The sequence below is a fragment of the Sus scrofa genome, chromosome 4, assembly GCF_054392235.1.
Source record: "Sus scrofa isolate SSC_HxYL_T2T_F1_AM1 chromosome 4, Sscrofa_HxYL_maternal_Yorkshire_Landrace_v2.0, whole genome shotgun sequence".
Classification (NCBI taxonomy): domain Eukaryota; kingdom Metazoa; phylum Chordata; class Mammalia; order Artiodactyla; family Suidae; genus Sus; species Sus scrofa.
This window is the reverse complement of record NC_139386.1, coordinates 136,438,082-136,456,622: the sequence shown is the minus strand read 5'-3', so window position 1 is coordinate 136,456,622 and position 18,541 is coordinate 136,438,082. Positions and strand designations below refer to the sequence as shown.

At 45.2% G+C, this 18,541-nt stretch overlaps 1 long non-coding RNA gene across 3 annotated transcripts; it reads right to left on the bottom strand.

Moving 5' to 3' along the window:
• Positions 1 to 3,593: 3,593 nt before the first annotated feature.
• LOC146404305 (uncharacterized) lies at positions 3,594 to 18,336 on the bottom strand. Of its 3 annotated transcripts, none has more exons than XR_014845002.1 (6): positions 18,149 to 18,336; positions 17,433 to 17,622; positions 17,120 to 17,334; positions 12,616 to 12,702; positions 8,867 to 8,994; positions 3,594 to 8,313 (listed from the first exon to the last, which is right to left on the bottom strand). It is a non-coding gene; the product is annotated as an uncharacterized LOC146404305 (long non-coding RNA). The 3 variants fall into 3 exon arrangements; XR_014845000.1 differs by lacking the exon at positions 8,867 to 8,994 and adding an exon at positions 16,947 to 17,005 and having other exon boundaries at positions 4,190 to 8,288; XR_014845001.1 differs by lacking the exon at positions 8,867 to 8,994 and having other exon boundaries at positions 3,594 to 8,288.
• Between the last annotated feature and the right edge of the window lie 205 nt (positions 18,337 to 18,541).

Genomic DNA, 18,541 nt, shown 5'->3' with positions numbered 1-18,541 from the left:
AAATTCAAACTGAAAGAGAGCCACATATACCATGCCTTCTTCAAAAATATTTATAGAATAATTCATTGGAAACCATATGCAGTCAAGAGAATGCAGACACAAATGTTACAACTTAAACCAAAATTTACTCAACATTGTCCATAGGCAGAATTTACAATGCAAAACTATAAAAACTGTAGATGGGTATCCAGGATCAAATCGTAGAATATGAAGTGGAACTCACCTTCTCCTACAAAGATTTTTAAAAATCTACTCTTAAAATGAATCTCATCAGATGAGATTCTTAAAATGAATCTCATCAGTAGATTCTCATATCTAGTGAATGCTGGAAGATCTCAGACTTTCAAAAAGGGCGGGAAAAAAAAACCTACCACATGACTGGGTAGAACAAACGGAAAAAGAGAGATAAGGGAAAAAAAGAATTCAGGACGTGACCAACACTCCTGAGAAGTATCTGTGTCAGAGGAAAGGAATCTGCACCCTGGGAGGCCCCTGACTGGCAGGGGAATCAGCTGGGATGGAGGAGGCACTTCAAAGCCTCAGAGAAAAGCGCAGCAACCGGTGTGAGGAAGGAGAAGCAGAGAGCCGCACAGATGATCAGTGCCACCGCCCAGCACACTACAGCCTGAGACACTCAGGCGGGGCCTGGGTGCTGAGGTTCAGTCTTTGGAAGTCAGTGCCAGGGAAAGAACTAGGGTTGGCTGTATGGAAGTAGCATAGGGGGCACCTAGAGAGTGGTGCCCCCATAACCGAGGCACTGTGGGAGGAGGCCTGGGACCACCACAGAAGCAAGGCACCATTGCTGGGGAGGGTGAGAAAAGGGGGAGCAGGACCACCACGGGAACTTCCTTCTTTATGCACACAGACCCTCAGGCAGCAGGGTGCCTCTTTCATGGGCTATGGGAGCAGGTGCAAACCTCTGCAGCCAACTCTGACTCCAGAGGTGGGCACAGTCCGCCAGCACTGAAGGTCCCATGACCAGGCACTGCCTACTGCCCCAGTCACCCCAGAGGTCGCCATTGTAGAGGACCACGCAACTGAGCGCTGCCATTGCACCCACCTTCCTGGGAATGCACACACCACACTGTTACCAGTGCCAAGGGCTCCAGACACCTCCCCCACCTCCTAGGGGGTCCCTGCCACTGCCAAGGGCCTTACAACCAGGCACAGCCTGCCACCCTCACCTCACCAGGTCACCAAGGATAAAGGATAAAGACATTCTCAGACAAACAAAAGCTAAAGAAATACAACAATACTAAATCTATCCAAGCAGAAATATTGAATGGTCTCCTCAAACTAGGAAAGATGTAAGAAGATATAGGATGGAGGAGATCATGTTGGAAAGCAAGCACTTGAATAAGTCGGTACACAGATCTTCAAGGAAGAAAAGCTATTCGTGAAAGCAGAGACAAACACAAGGAACAGCAAAAGGGTAAACATGAAGATGTAAACAAGGACATCAACGTCATAAAATGCGGGGAAGGAGAGGAAGAAAATCTAGACTTTTTTTTTACAATGTGTTTGACACTATACGACTATCAGTCTAAAGTGAGCAAATATAAGAAAGGGCTAACACACTTAAAAACAGGGCAATGAAAAATCCAAAACAAACAACAGATTAAAAAAAACAACAACAACAAGAGGAGGAGACAAGCATAAAATAAAAGGAAATCATCAAACCACAAAAAGAAAAAGAAAGGAACAAAGAGAAAACACAGAATCAACTGGAAAACAAGGTTTAAAATGACAATAATTATGGGGGGTGGGGGGATGGGCTGGGGCTTTGCAATGGAAATGCTGTAAAATTTGTTTGTGATGATAGTTGTACAACTATAAATGTAATAAAAATCACTGAGCAATAAAAAAAGGAAAAAAACAAAAGAAATTTTAAGAATTTTAAAAATAAAATGGCAGTATATACATATCAATAAGTACCTTAGACGGAAATGCTATAAAATTGGGTTTTGATAATTGTTGATCATTGTACAACTATAAATGTAATAGAATTCATTGAGTAAAAAAAATTAATTACCTTAAATGTCAATGGACTGGATGCTCCAATCAAAAGACATAGAGTGTCACACTGAAATTAAAAAAAAAAAGAAAAGCAAGAGCCAACAATATGCTGCCTAAAAGAGACCCTTCATAGGGAAAAGGACATACATCGACTGTAAGTGAGGGAACGGAAAAAAAGATAATGACAAGAAAGTAGGAGTCGCAATACAAAATATCCTTTAAAACAAAGACCATCAAGAAAGATAAAGGAAGAAAGTATTTAATGGTAAAAGGATCAAGTCAAGAAGAGGATATTACACTCATCAACATATACGCACCTAATATAAGAGCATTCAAATACAAAAAACCAACAGAAAAAGAAGATTTGATGGGAATAAAATAATAGTAGGATTAGGAGGCTTTAACACCCCATTCACATCAAAGGACAAACCCTCTAGACAGAAAATTAATAAGGCAACAGAGATGCTAAATGAATAGAACTGCTACATTTGATGGATATTTTCAGGACACTGCATCCAAAAAAATCAGAATATATATTCTTTTCAAGTATACATAGTACATTCTCTAGGACTGACCACATACTGGGGCACAAAACTAACCTCAACAAATATAAGAGTATAGAAGTTATTTCAAGCATCTTCTCTGACAACAAAGGCATAAAACTAGAAATCAACCACAGGGAAAGAAATGAGAGAAGAAACAACCTCATGGAGACTAAACAATGTGCTACTAAAAAAAAAATCGACCAACAAGGAAATCAAAGAGGAAACTTAAAAATACCTTGAAACAAACAGCAATGAACCAAAAAAAAAAAGTACAAAATCTGTAGGATGCCGCAAAAGCAGTTCCTAGAAGTAAGTTCAAAGTGATAAAATCCTTTCTGAAAAAATAACAAAAATCTCAAACAAACATCCTGACCTATAGCCTGGGAACCTCCCTATGCCACAGGTGTGGCCCTAAAAAGATGAAAAAGAAACATGCATAAGCGAATCAGGGTCTGTCCATTTCAAGGGGAGCTAAATATGCCTGTTAATGTAAGGAATATTTTAAGCTAATTATTTTTTTAAAAAAGAACACATTGGAGAATCTCTGAAAATCAAATCCAGATTACACTTTTTTTGAGGAAAAGTTACATTTACAAGGAAAATCTCCATTTGAAAGGTTGTCTCCTTCTCCATACCAGGAATGGAAGGATGACTAAGTCTCAAGAAATTCTTATCAATGGAGAATGCTAACACTTAGGTCTGCACAAAAACCAGACTCCTCCATTCTTGTCTGTAGATGAAGATGGCATTTAAGGTGGTGGCTTGGGCCGTTTCAGGGTGTTCCTCAGCCTGCATGAAGATCTCCTTTGCATGTACGATACACACATGATATTAACCTTCTGAGTGCTTTCCTCTAGTTCATCAGCCTTTCACTCTCATTACGAGGGGGGATCACAGTGAAAACCAAGAAGGGTAGAGGGAAAAGTACCCCCCATACACAGGTAATGGAATAGTATTCAGAAGTGTAAAGGAATGAACCTTCACCCCATGCAAAAACTCGTATACTGCTAAGTAAAAGAAGGCAATCTGAAGTGCTACCCATTGGATGGCCCCATGTACGATGTTCTGGAAAAGGTAAAACTGAGATGGAAAACAGGTTGTGGGTGGGGGACTGAAATATTCCACATGATACTCTGCTGATGAATACCTGCACCTCTACATCTGTCTAAATCCATACATTTTTACAGCACAAGAAATCACAATGTATTAAATTTTAGGATATGGGAGTGCCACAGGATGCATTCCAGAATTTTTAAAAACAAAAACGGTGTGTGGGAGAAAAAACTCCCTGTTGGTAGTGGGATAAAAGGTGCTGACCTCAGTAAATTTGGACATAAATGCAATCTGTAGACTAAAGGCAAAATACCCTGCATCTAAACAGTGGACTCTATTTTATAAAATTCTTCCCTTGAGGGTAGAAGCTAAGAATGCTGAAACCACCATGTCTGTCATCTGGAATAGAGACAGCCATGGATTGATACAATGACAGATGGTGGAAGGCAGGGTTCTCAGCACTGGAATAGGAAGTTGCACATAAGCAAAGGGAGAAGGCTACGATATCCACAACATAATGGATCAGGTGGGTGACATCTATAAAAACTCATCTTTATCGTAACATGATTACAGACAGTTTCTCAAAGAAATCTTTCTAATAAAGTGTATATCCACAGGTTGGAATATTTGCATACATTTCAGTGCATTGTCAGTTGATTACATTTAGCTTCCAAATGCAAGTTTTTAATACCATCTTCTAATAAAAGGGATCAGGACTGTTTGAAGACATGGCTGCTACTAGGACTCAGAGAGGAAATATCTGAGCCATGATAAACTTCAAGAATCAGAAAGTAAAGAAGTACCAAGAGAAGAACAACAAAAAGAAAAGCCTACATAATTCCATGAGACAATGGAAAATGCTCTCAACAGCCAAGCACCAAAACACTCTATGGCTAGATTATAACCATAAGCATAAAGTAACTATTCAGGTGTCTACAACAGTAAAATAAATGATCACACACACTTTTTATAAATTGGGTTGGATAGAAACGTCCTATGCAGAATTCCACATAACTGATATAGACACTCAGCCATCCATCAAGGAGGTGGAGCTAAATCCTCTCTCCATACGTGCTGGTTCCCAAAGCGCTTTTCTTCTAAATACAACATGTAACAAGGACATGGGAAAAATAACTTCACAGACAAACGCGACCTCAGCCACGTGGCCAAAGTTAACATGAACAGGGCTAAGTTGCCTTGAGAATCTGATCCTTTGACCCAAAATGTTGAGAGTTCTCCCGACCTCTGTGATCTGCTTCCACAAAACCCATAAACCCCATCTCATCACAAGAAACACACCAAGTAAATACTAATGTGGGACAGTCTACAAAATACATGGCAGTCCTCCTCAACTGTGTCAAGGTCACGGAAACAAGGAGAGTCTGAGAAAGTGTCAAAGCCCAGAAGAGCCTACACACACACGACGACAACATTTCATGTGCCCTGGATGGGAAGTGGAACAGAAGAAGCTAGAACGGGATGGGGGGGGGACAATAAAACCAGATTAAAGTATCTAGACTTCAGTTAATAAAAAGGTAGCAACATGTTCGTTAATTGCGACAATTCTGTAGGCAGCTAAAAGAGATGACAAAGTAAAAGTCAAATGAGAAAAATCTATTTATCAAACAGGAAATGTAGAAGAAATGGGTGATTTTGTAATAAAAATACACTAAAATGACCCCAAAATAAGGAAAATACAGAGACCAATTAGCCACCCAGGGACCTCTTTCCCCTGCTGCTTCTCCTCTCGTTGTTTTGGGGCTCTCCCTCTCCTGGACAGAGAAGAAACAGGTACAAAGATGTCCAGCAGCTCCCCTAAGATCTGACCCTACCCAGTGTCTTCACCACTGACCACCATGGCTCCATGAAAAAGGACACCCTACTAGGGGGAGTCTCAGGGGTTACTGAATCTGGTGTGTCAGCTAGGACTTTTTTGATTCCAAGGGACTGCACACACTTAATGATGTAAAATAAATTAATAAGTTTCTTAATGATAGAAATAAAATAACACTTCCAAGAGGCAGTTATAGGAGGGGTCCTGGGTCTGGTGGGACAGGGGCTCACACCCTCACAGTGTGACCTGGTCCCCTTTCCTACTAAGTAACTCTGTGGTGGCCCCATCCACAGGCACAGTCTCCCTTTCTCTCTGCATCAGGGGCCTCCAGCAACACCAGGCTGACACTGATTTGTGTCCATTATACTGGGAAGGATCTCTCCATTATGTTCCATGGAAAGTCACTGCTTGAAATACCTTTGCTCCAACTTGAGTCCTATTCTCATCCTTGAACCCACCAGAGCACCAAGAGGACGGAACATGGGATTGGCTGGCCATGGATCATGTGCCCATCTTTGAGGGGGGTGGATCATGGGATCAGTCCTTGGCAAATGTGTGGACCAGAATCGAATAAGATAAAATTCCCCAAAACTGAGATACGAGAATAGGTGCTGGGGTGGGGAAAGCACCTGATTCCACATGATTGACAGCACACCACACGGATGTGTATCTGAAGCCCAAGGAAAGAAAGAGTTCGCCTTGGGGTCAGGGGCTGTGGCCATCCATCCACTACTCTTTCTGTCCTCCCAGGATGGCAAGAAACTCTTCCGGTTGCTCAAAAATCACCTTTGTGGCTGGGGGTAAACTCAGGGCTCCTGTCTTGAGCCCTGGTTCCTCATATCTCAGAGACTGGCCGAGAATAGCCTGTGTGCCCTCAGAAAGCACACAGAACTCATTCCTGGCACTGGGAGGTGGAAACCCAGGAGTCAGGCCTGCTCCAAGACCACATGATTCACCCATGAGGAACAAATTTCCTCATTTTCCAGTCTTTTCTCTCTCCTTTTCTAAAGAACAGAGACCAAATGCTAGGGTGGTAAAGAAATTCTTGCTCAATGAAGCAGTGAGAGTCTCAAGGATTATTTTACACCACGGTACCATGGTTGGTGGGTTGCCAGAGACCAGAGGGCATGGGCCAGGTGCGCACATGTCTCCCTGAGGCCACAAGGCCTCAATGGGAAACTGCCTGTTAGGAGGCCCAGGTGCTTCCATACCTTTGATTCCAGTGAACACGAAGGTCCATCTTTGTTCCAACCAGAAGGTCGGAGGACTGCAGGGCCACAGTCTGTGTGTGGTGTGGTGATCGGGGCCACACTCGACATTTGAAGGGTGATTTCCTCTCTTGGCAGGCTAAGAGGATGTGAGGGAGGAGGCATTTGCTCAAGGACATGGATGCTGGGAACTGAAGCATCCCAACGCAGCTGTTCATTACCCAGCAGTACAATCAGCTCAGTCATTGGCCATGGGGGCTTGAGGGCCAAGGCTGACCTCAGCTGCAAGACCAGGAATGCCTGCCTGGATGGTCAGAGGCCAAGGGCTGCTCTGAGGCCTGTTTCTACACCCAGGTAGATGCACTAAAGATCCATTCACTCCCAGGAGGGTTCACCAGCCCTCCAAAGAGCAGCACCTGGGGGCTGGCAGCTCGATGCACCCAATCCTGTATAAATCTGCACGTCTACTGAGCACTCTGCGTGTCAGGGCTGTGCTGGACCTGGGGCTGCCCAGACAGAGTGGCGCCTTCATCCACTTCCCAAGCGGAAAGGGAGAAGAAAACCCTGTGTGATCTCCACGGGCCTAAGAACTCTTGACTAAGGTTGAGTTTAATTTGAAACAGTGAGTGACCAGAGCAGATGTCCTTCATCTTCTGTCAGAGCCCAGGATGGGAGGAGCAGGAAAAGAAAGGCCTGACTCAACCTTGAGTCCAATGCCGACACTGATCCTAACCCTCAACTCTGACCCCGACCCTAAACCTTGACTTAGCATTAGCCCTAGCCCTTGCCCTAAACCCGTATCTTACCTAACCCATACTCATCCCCACAGCCTAATTCTAACCATAACACCCTGAGACCTGAACCATACACTTTAAATAATGAAACCATAATCCTAACCAGAATCATAACCACAAAGCATAAAATGTATTAATCATCCATACACATAAATAAATCATCACCATAAATCACCACCTGAAGACTTAAACCGTAATGGTAAACATTAACCACCCCCAACCACCACACGAGTCCTAGCCCTAACGCTAACCCTTCAAACCAGTAGCACCAAGCCAAAGTGTACCTTACAAATAGGAATGTAAAAATCCTCCACAAAATAAGAGCACCGTGGAACCCACAGAGCATTAAATGGATAATATCACAAGCAAGTGTGTCTACAACAGAAATTGGAGATGGTTCACAAGCAAGTGTATGTACAAGAGCAATTTCAGGTTGGTCGACACACTGAAACCAGTCAATGAATTAGACCACAATAAAGATGTGAGGTAAAAACACATGATCATAACAATCACTGCAGACAAGGCTGTAATCAAACTGCGTTATTTCATGTTACAAACACTCAAGAATGTAAGAATGAAACCAAGATTGTTCAATACAGAAAAAAGCAGTATGCAAAGCCACAGCAAACTTCCTGCTCAAAAGTAAAGACAAACATTTACTCCTGAAACCAGAAACGAGGCCGGGAAGCTGGCCTTCACCACCGTTACTCAACAGTGTACTAAAAGTTCTACCTAAGGGCTTGAGGACGGAAGTCAAAGGCGTCCATGTGTGGATGGATCCAGTAAAACTGCGCCGAGGCACAAAACACGGGTAACATCATCTTACATATAAAACTTCCTATAGCAACAGAAAATTATTGGACCTGGTAAACTAATTCAGCAAAGTTACAGAACAAAATATCAATTGACAAAAATGTGTATGTATACACTAGCAATAAATAATCTGAAAAAAGAGTATATAAAAACAATTCCATTTAAAATAATGTCAACATGGAGTTCCCATCATAGCTCAGTGGTTAACGAATCCGACTAGGAACCATGAGGTTGCGGGTTTGATCCCTGGCCTTTCTTAGTGGGTTAAGGATCTGGCGTTGCCATGAGCTGTGGTGTAGGTCACAGATGTGGTTCAGATCCCGCATTGATATGGCTCTGGCGTAGGCCAGCCGCTACAGCTGATTAGACCCCTAGCCTGGGAACCTCCATATGCTGTGGGAGCGGCCCTAGACAAGGCAAAAAGACAACAAAATAAACAAACAAATAAATAAATAATAAATAAAATAAAATAATGTCAACATTACTATGTAGGAATATATTTACCCCAGAAATAAGACATGTTTTTATCTTTGTAAAGTTGTCTATATGTTCAAAATTAATGGAAAAAAGATTACTTCTGAAAACTCCATGTCAATACCATACCAGAAAAGCCGGGAAAACATCAAACTTCCATATGGAGGCCAAGTCTTCCCAGATTCACTTGACCCAGAGTCCATGTGTAATTTAGAGACACTGGGGTAAAATTATACTCGGAGTCACTTTCTTCTGGGCTGAGAATGACATGGATGCAGCAGAAGCAGTGGATTTTTAAATTCCAATGTTTCATACTATTCCACCAAAAAACTATTAGAACTAATACATGAATTCAGTAAATTCACAGAATCAACACATAGATATCAATGGCCCTGAGCTGTTTCTTCCTAAAGACCTGCACTCTCCCTAAGGCCCTGCTGTCTCAAACGAATGGCCTGCTCTGCCACTAATGAAGGCGCTGCACTGTCCCCAGTAAGGCCCTGTTTGGTTTCCTAGTAAGTCCCTGAGCTGTACCTAAGACTCTGAGCTATCTCTAAAAAAGTTACTGCACTGTTCCTTACTAAGGCACTGCTGTCTCCCTAACTTAGGCCCTACACAGTCTCTGCCCTGCACTTTCTCATCTAACTGAAGCCCTGAGCTGTCGCTGGTGAACTCCATGCTCCGGTCCTAACCAGACCTAAACTCTCCCTAACTAAACCCCTGTGCTGTCCCTAGGTCCCTACTCTCTCCTCATAAGCCCCTGGACTGCCTCTAACTAAAGCCCTGAGCTGTCCCTGATTAAGTCCATGCTCTGGCCCTAACTAGACCTAAACTCCCCCTAACTAAACCCCTGTGCTGTCCCTAGGTCCCTACTCTCTCCTAATAAGCCCCTGGACTGCCTCTAACTAAAGCCCTGAGCTGATCCTAACGACCGCCTTGTACTGTCCATAACTGAGGCCCGAGCTGTCTCTGTCTAAAGCCCTGGGCTGTCGCTAAGTAGACAGATCCTAACTAAGAGCCTATGCTGTGTCCAACAACGGACAAAGAACATTCCTCACGCTGTCCTCAACTTAGACCCTGCACTGTTACTAAGGTCATGCGCTGTCCTTAACTCTGGCCAAGCTATTCCCCAATTAAGGTTTTTGCTGTCACAACTAAAGCCCTGACACTGGGCAGTAGGCCTTGCCTTCCCTACCTAAGGACCTTATGTGTACTTATACTAGACTCATATGTTTCCCTAACTAAGGACCTTCTGTGTCTTTACACTAGACTCGTATCTTTCTTTACTAAGGCCCTGAATTATCTCCAACTATGGCCCTAAATCTGTCCTTAAGTAAAGTCCTATTGCTGTCCTCAACTTAGACCCTGCACTGTTCCTAAGGCCCTGCTCCATCCCTAACAAAGCCCTGGAGAACTCCTAACTGGAGCTCCTGACACTGCCCCTAAGTCCCTATTCTATCTCCAGCAAAGGCCCTGCAGGGACCATGCTGTCCCTAATACCCTTATATGACCTTAACTAAGGCCCAGATCCTGCCCCTAACTATGTCCAAATATGGCCTTGACTCTGTCCCTATGAAAAGTCCTAATGCTGTCCTCCTCTTAGAGACCGCACTGTTGCTAAGGTCGTGCACTGTCCTTCACTAACGCCTAGTTATGTCCGTAACTAAGGGCACTGGCGTTCAAACCTAAGGCTCTGACACTGTGTTTAACTCAGGCCCTGTGTTGTCCCTAATGAAGGCCCTGAGCTTCTGTAACTAAGACTCTTAAGTGTCCTTATCTAATAGCCTTATATGTCCTTAACTAAGGCCTTGATTACATTCATGTAAGGCCCAGATCCTGCCCCTAACTAAGGCCCTGTGCTGTGTCCAACTTGGTCTTGACCATTCCTCTGAGAAAAGTCCTACTGCCATCCTTATCTTAGGCACTGCACCATTCCTAAGGCTGCACACCATCCTTGACTAAGGCTAAGTTATGTCCATAACTAAGGCCACTGCTGTCCAAACCCAAGGCCCTGGCAGTGTGCCTAACGAAGGCCCAGGGCTGTCCCTAACAAAGACACTGGCACTGTCCTTAACAAAGGCCCTACACTGCCCCTAATCATGGTTCTGCCCTGTGCCAGGCACTGTGCCTGGCTAAAGCCCTACGCTGCCCCTATTTGAGACCGTTGTGTGTCCATCACTAAGTCCCTGAGTTATCTCGAACAAAGATCCTGTGCTATGTCAAACTATGGCCTTGACTTTGTCCCTAAGAAAAGTCCTAGTGCGGTCATGAACCTAGACCCTCTACTGTTCCTAAAGTCATGCACTGTCCTTAACAAAGGCTCAGTTATGTCTCTAACTAAAGCACTGTGCTATGTCCAGCACTGTCCCTAAGAAAAGTCTTCAGGTTGTCCTCCACTTAGACCCTGCACTCTTCCTAATGCGCAGTTATGTCCCCAACTAAGGCCCTTGCTGTCTACACCTAAGGCTCTGACACTCTTCCTAACTCAGTCCCTGCACTGTCCCTACCTGTGGCCATGAACTGTCCATGAGACCTTTATGTGTCCTTAATGAAGACCGAGATTTTCTCTCCTAAGGAATTGAGTTATGACCAACGATGGCCCTGACTCTGTCTCTAAGTCAAGTCCTAATGTTGTCCCTAACATAGGCCCTGTACTCTCCCTAAGGCTCCGAATTGTCCCTAACTAAGGCCCTGGTCTATCCCGAAATGAGGCCCTGACAATGTCCCTACTGAGGTCACTAAGCTATCTTCATCCAAGTCCCCAACACCATGCCTAAGGAAGGCCCTGCTTGTCCTTAACCAAGACCCTACACTGTCCTTCCCCATAACTGGAGCCTTCCCCAACCAAAACCTGACCTCTTCCTGTAACTAGGGCACTGGGCTCTCCCTAACTGCCATCTGAGCTTCTTCTAACTAAATCCTTGGCTCTCTCCAGAACTGAGACACTGTGATGTCCCTAAATAAGGCCCTGGGCTCTCCCTGAAAGAGGCCATGCACTGCCCCCAGTCAATCTCCAATGAAGGCCCTGACCAGGTGCCTAACTTGGGTCCTGTGCTGTCCCTATATAAGCCTTACACTGTCCCTAACTAAGAACTTACCCTTCATTATCAACCTGAGCTCTCTCCAAATAAGGCCCTGTTTGCCTACCTAAGGCTCTGTGCTGTGCCTAAATAAGGTCCTGGCATGGCCCTACCTAAGGCCTTGAACTAACCCTGACTCATGCTCTGAGCTGTCTCTAATTAAGATCCTGTCTGTTTACCTAATTTAGGCCCAGCCTTGCCCTTATCTAAAGCCCTAAGCTCTCTCCAACTAGACCTCCACTCATTACACTAAAGGCCCTGACTCTCCCCCAAGGAAGCCCCGGTTGTTGTCCCGAATGAGGAATGTGGCCCTCACTGAGTGGAGGCAAACTGGGCCGCTGGGGCAGAGGCACCACGTACACAAACACAAGGCTCTGGGCCCCTCCTTGAGGTTCTATCCATCCATCTCCAATCACTTTCCGAGCCTGGTGAGGCAGCCAGGGAGAGGCAGGGGGAGCGGCTCACCTGCCTCTCTGGGGCCCTCTGGCGGACACGCACCCTAACAGCAACCCTCAGCCCTTCCTCGGCCTCCCAGGGCCTGGTCTGCACTGGCCTGGGGCACTGGCCAGCATGATTTCCTGACTCCTCTCCCTGGCAGGGCTCTGAAATGCGCAATGGGCAGAGGTGTGACTATCTCAAAGTCGACCAGGGCACTCACCCCACAGCACACCATCCCATTCCCTGAAAACAGACACCCTGCTTGTTAGGTCAGCACAGCCAGTTGTCGATCAGTCAGCACCCCTCCGCCCTGGCATCTGGCTTGAGATCCAGGACCTCCCATGAGTTACTCACTTTTACCTGGATTTGGGTAAGTTCCTTGGCAAACTTGTCCAGCAGAGGATGAAGATGCTCCAGTGTAGCAGAAAAAGGAGGGTGTGCGGATCCCTGGAGTGAAAGAGCACAGTGATGAACACGGCCCGGCCACCAATACACCATCGCAGGGACACACTGCATTCACCACCCGAAGCCCGGCTTTCCAGAAGCCACACTCCCTGCCAGGCTGGTTCTGGAAAACAGCACGTCCCACATTCAGGCCTGCTGTTTCTGGGTCCAGAGCTCTACCTCCAAAGAAGGAAAGGACACTCAGACCCCAGAGAGCCTGTCAAGCTCTCTGATCTTTGGGCCACCCGACCAGACAGGAATTGAATTAGACATGTGATGGTAGACCTATGTCCCCTCACTGAGTTGAGGCAAATTAAGCCACAGGATCAGAGGCGCCATGTACACAACCAAGGCTCTGGCCACCTCCTTGAGGTTCCATCCATCCATCTCCTGCCATGTATCTGAGCCTGGAGACGCAGGAGAGGAGATGCAGAGGAAGCTGCTCTGCTTTCGCTTTGGTGCCATCTGGCGGACATGTGCCTTAACAGCAACTCTCCACTCTTCTCTGCTTCCCACAGCAGGACCCTTTTTGGCACTGGTCTTGTGCACCTGCCAGCGTGATTTCCTGGCTCCTCTCCCTCAGTGAGCCCTGAAATGCTTGATGGGCAGCCATGATTTTCTTACTCCTCTCCTTCTCAGGGCGTGAAATCCATGCAGCCTTGGGTTTGATGATCTCAGATTTGGCTTGGGCACCTACCCTTTCTGATGGCAACCACTCTTTGAAATCAGGTATGTGAACCCTCCTGTTTGGCAGTAAAACCTCTGGATGCCTGAGTGCCCTAGAAGTGCCCTAGGGGCTCCTAGGGATAGTGCCCTGGGAGCAAGACAGATTTCTGTTTCAAGTTGGTCTGTAATCCTCCCATTGCCATCATCTGGATGTGGAGCTATGGTGACAGTTTCCCTTGAGTTCCTATGACTCTTTCTTTTTTTTAAGGCCACAGCTGTGTCATTTGTACATTCTTTGGCTAGGGGTTGAATTGGATCTTCAGCTGAACCTGACATAGTGTCTGAGAGGACGCAGGTTCAATCCCTGGCCTCGTTCAGTGGGTCAAGTATCCAGCTTTGATGTGACTTGTGGCATAGGTAACAGATGCAGCTCGGACCTGGTGTTGCGATGGCTGTGACACAGGCCAGCAGCTGCATCTCTGATTCAACCCCTAGCCTGGGAACTTCCATATGCCGCAGGTGCAACTATAAAAAGAAAAAAAAATTCTTCATACGAAGTTATTTTTCTTGCTAACAAATTTACAACAGATGTAACAAGATCTTATTTAACTTCTACAAAGCCTAGGTACAATAAAGTATTATATTTAATGTTGGCGTTCCCTCTGTGGCTCCGTGAGTTAAGAACCTGACTAGTATCCATGAGGATGCAGGTTCCTCCCCTGGCCTTGCTCAGTGGGTTAAGGACTCACTGTTGCTCTGGCTATTATTTGACCCCTAGCCTAGGAGTTTCCATATGCCACACCTGCAGCACCCCCCCCCAAAAAAGAAGTATGCTTAATCTCGATGGCTTTAAAGACATGTATATGTTAATTACAGCAACAAATTTTAATAGCAGGTATTACTTTAATACCAAATATTTCCCGGTTCACATAAACCCAAAATTAATTCTGGCCTGTTATCATCAGTATTTTTGAGCATTTATATAAGCACTTAATTTTTAAGCCAATCAAGTAAAGCTCATTGAAAAATTAATTTGGATAATACCATCCAACCTAGCATATCAGAAAACCAGTCCGAAACTTTAGTCACTACTTTGGAGGCATAAGCGTTCTCCTGGTTTACTTTCCGTATTTGGGCTTTCATCTGATGAAGCAAAGCCCTGATATCTCCAAATCATATGGTATAAAAGCACAGCACTCTGAGTGAAAGATGTGCAGGTTCCTCCTTGAGAGGCAGTGAGGACATCTGGGGACATTCTATTTTGTAGGATTGCCTTTCCCATGAGGGAGACCTCAGTATTTAACAAGGCAGTGCTTCTCTGGCTATCCTTTAAGGCTTGAGGGGTGAACCTGGCCAGAGCTTCTCAGTGGAGAGTGACACTCTCCAGGCCTATGTTGGGAACAAAGAAATTGATCAAGCAATCATACACTCTGAAAACCGACTGAGTGCATCTGGTAGAGAGATGTGGGAGGTTGGCAATTTGGCAAATTGCAGAGTTTTTGTTTATGTCCTTGGGCCCAAGGGAAACCCAGGGTGCATCTGCCAATCCACCCCGGAGGGAGCCAGGGCCACAAGTTTGTTCCACAACTCCAGCAGGTCCCATTAGGGGCCCTCCAATAGACTTCGGGTCTCCCTACTCACTCGGTGGCAAAGAAGTCACTATTTTTTATCATAATTAGATTGAGACATTGTTCCCGGGGTGTCCACCTGAGGAACTGGGTAGAATTGGTCCAATTAGATAGAGTATGGTTCCTCTGTTCCCCATTTAGGGGTGCCTTGTCACTTAATCTCTCAAATTCGGGGGTGAGCCAGGAAAGGCCATCCACACCTGGTTGAATCCTTCTAAGGCACAGTGGGGGTTCTGGACAAATTTTGGTCCCTTTGCTTCTAAATTTTAGGTAAACATCATATTAGATTGTATTATATACATTTTTTTTTTTTTGTCTTTTTGCCATTTCTTGGGCCGCTCCCATGTCATATGGAGATTCCCAGGCTAGGGGTTGAATTGGAGCTATAACCACCGGCCCATAACAGAGCCACAGCAATGCAGGATCCGAGCCACGTGTGCAACCTACACCACAGCTCACGGCAACACTGGATCCTTAACCCACTGAGCAAGGCCAGGGATCAAACCCGCAACCTCATGGTTCCTAGTCAGATTCGTTAACCACTGAGCCATGACGGGAATTCCAAGATTAAGAGAAAATAAGATATTATGGCCTGGTTCCTTTAAAGTGTTATTAATAGACCTTCATGGGTAATACTTTTCCCAAAGTTAGAAGAGATCGCAAAAGAAAATACAGATCACTTAAAGGCAAAGAACTCCACATAATCTGTTGTCAAAAGTACCATTCCAAGATGACTTTGTTCTCTTAGTAGAGAGAGAAAAGCCAAATTCAAGTTTTGCACCAGCTTGCTTTCAAAATTAATTTACAGTTAAATTTAGTCTAAATTTGTCAGTTCCAACCATGCGCAAAACTCCTTTCTCAATGTCCACTTCCCACACGTCCTGCATCACTTTCTGTATCCATATTGGTCTGTCCCTTATTTTTCCATCCAGAGCAACAAACTACAAACAATGCTCCTTTTTCCCTTGATAAAATGCAATTCCCTTCCTCATTCCTTCTTCAAAGATCACACATGTTTTACTTTTCTAAAGCAATGATGGATTGTCTTTTATCATTTCTAAAACATGTTTTCCTTACAGAGAACATCTCGGGGTGACACTGAACACAGTAATAGTCCTAAACACCTTTAGTTTCTGTTTGTAATTGATGTCTCGGTATCTCACTTGACTTCTATGAAACCTAGGTACAATAAGGAATTATACTGAATGCTGATAAGTCTAAGGACATGTCTCAATTAATTAACAAACTTTAGCTTTAATGCTAGATATTAATTTAATACTGAATATTTCTCAGTTCATGTGAACCTAAACGTAATTCTGGCCAGTTACCTTCTATATTTGAGAATTTATGTAAGCGCTTTGTTCCCTTTAAGCCAGTTAGGTAGGGCTCCTTTACATTTAATTTCTGATGATGTCATCCCAAAGGTGAGACAGGTGATGCACATACACATGGACACAGAGATCTCATAGCTTCATCTTCTAAGCTTAGTCACGAGTCAGATATTACAAATAAAACTCACTAGCTTAAAAATAAGTTTTGAAGACTTTTCCCAATTTTTCCTTTTCAGTCTCAGGAATTAGAGATGGTCTAGACAGGTGTTCCTGAGAGCCCAGGTCAAGGCAAATGCAAGAAAAGCAGGTTCTCCTAGAAGGACTTCTTCTCTCAGGTTCAGAATCCTGAAAAGAGGTTCTCTCAAGCTTGATTTTTTTTAATTGCACATGCAAAAACCAACTTTCTCTGGACTCTAAACAATACTGTGGCCATACAGTTAAAGTGTTTTTTTCTTCTTAGTCTTAGCCTCTTTCCAGCCAGACAGAATTCTGGACAGGGCTCTGCGGTGGAACAGAACCAGACCTTCCTCTTTCACTCGATAGAATGGCCGTCGCAACGTCAACACAGAACATAAAGCACAAATCCCACAAGCACGGTCTTCCTCATCAGACACTCCCTTACCTGCAAGACTGGAGCCTCTCAGAAGACCTGCAGAGACAGAGACCCTTCGGATCCGAGTCCTAATGAACGGAGGAAATGGACGTGTCTCGGGTCCTCGAAGGTCTCAAAGGGATGGAAAGAGGGCAGCTGGTGAGAAGGGACGTGTAAAAGTCAGAAAATCTCTTGTCCCTTACCCGGTCGGGGCACTCTGGCCAGTCATCCTCCTCAGGAGAAGACCAGGGACCAGAGGGTCCCGGTCGTAGCCGCTGGGTAGGGTCCATCAGCGGATGAGCTGGTGCCCAAGTCCCCAAGTGGTCGGGATGTCAGTCAAGACGCAGAAGGGACATCCACCAGTGTCGCGAATCCTGAAAAGACTTCTTTCCAAGCTAGCTTCCTCCAATAACTGCATCTGCAAAGAAAGAGCCCATTCTGACTGATTCTTAGGGCAGAAACCCTCCTTTACTACTTTATTAAGTAGATACTTGCAAGTGTAAGTTTCGTACGTACACACAAAAATCTGGCTGAGGTGTTAGTTGGAAGCTGGCTTTCCAATGCTCCTCGTTTTTCTGCTTGAAACTCCATTTCCCATTTTAAAGTTGAATTTGTCGGCGATAAAGTTTACTCATGACATTGTGTGGTGGGCCAGTGTGCTGCTCGAGAGCTCAATTCTGAAACTGACAGCACGAATGGCCTGAACCTAGAACACAGATTGGGACTTGAACCCACGTGCTTGAACTCGAACCCAGCCAAAACCCAGACTGGGGCTTAAATCCATGTGCCGGGACTTGAACTCAGCCAAAATCCATGTTGGGACTTGAACCCATGTTCTGGGACTCGAACCCAGCCTAAAGCCAGATTGGGACTTAAACCCGCAGTTTTTTTTTTGTTTTGTTTTGTTTTGGTTTTTTTTTTTTTTTGTCTTTTTGTCTTTTGTTGTTGTTGTTGTTGTTGCTATTTCTTGGGCCGCTCCCACGGCATATGGAGGTTCCCAGGATAGGGGTCGAATCGGAGCTGTAGCCACGGGCCTACGCCAGAGCCACAGCAACGCGGGATCCGAGCCGCGTCTGCAACCTACACCACAGCTCACAGCAACGCCGGATCGTTAACCCACTGAGCAAGGGCAGGGACTGAACCCGCAACCTCATGGTTCCTAGTCGGATTCGTTAACCACCGCGCCACGACGGGAACTCCTAAACCGGCAGTTTTAAAGTAGAATTACTCACCCTGTGCCTGGACTCACTGAGCTTCAGGTTCTTTATGCCTCTGCTCAGAAGGAATTCAGTGAGAGACAAAGTGATAGGCAAGAAACAGAGTTATTGCGATAGGATATTTGTGAGAGATGCAAGCGGGAAATAAAGGAAGCCCTGCTCCAAGGATCCAGGGGTCCGCAGTTTTACCTTCCAAGGGAAGTGGGGGTTGGAAAGGCCCGCCTCTTCCTTTCTGGGAGGAGTAGCTCCTCCTTAGAATCCGGTAAAGGGCATATTCAAATCAGCTGAAGGGCGGTCCTCAAACTCTTGCCCTCGGTCTGAATCCGAATGCAGGGCTCATCCCATCCCCCATCCAATGACCTGAGGCAATTCTCAGGCCTCCACTAATCAAGCAAGGCTTTCTTGAAC